The sequence below is a fragment of the Orycteropus afer genome, unplaced genomic scaffold (assembly GCF_000298275.1).
Source record: "Orycteropus afer afer isolate SDZICR_OR568_19922 unplaced genomic scaffold, OryAfe1.0 scaffold00028, whole genome shotgun sequence".
Lineage (NCBI taxonomy): Eukaryota > Metazoa > Chordata > Mammalia > Tubulidentata > Orycteropodidae > Orycteropus > Orycteropus afer.
In genome coordinates, this window is record NW_006921615.1 from 2510897 (window position 1) to 2511398 (window position 502).

Consider the following 502-nt stretch of genomic DNA (forward strand, 5'->3'; position numbering starts at 1 on the left):
AAGGTGATCCCACAGAATGTGGAAATTATAGAACAATATCATTAATATCACAAACAAGTATGATCTTACTGAAAATAATTCAAAAACTTTCGCAGCAGTATATTGACAGAAAACTTCCTGAGGTGCAAGCTGGATTCAGAAGAGGACATGGAACAAGGGATATCATAGCTGTTATCAGATGGATCGTGGTCAAGTCAAAGAATACCAGAAAGATGTTTACTTGTGTTTTATTGACTATGCAAAAGCATTTGATTGTGTGGATTATGACAAATTATGGATATCATTGAGAAGAATGGGAATTCTGGAACACTTGATTGTACTCATGAGGAACCTGTACCTTGACCAGGAGACTGTCATTCAAATGGAACAAGGGGATACTACATGGTTTAAAATGAAGAAGAGAGTGCGTCAGGGTTGTATCCTTTCCCCACACTTATTCAATCTATATGCTGAGCAAATAATCCAAGAAGCTGGACTGTATGAAGAAAAATGTGGCATCAGG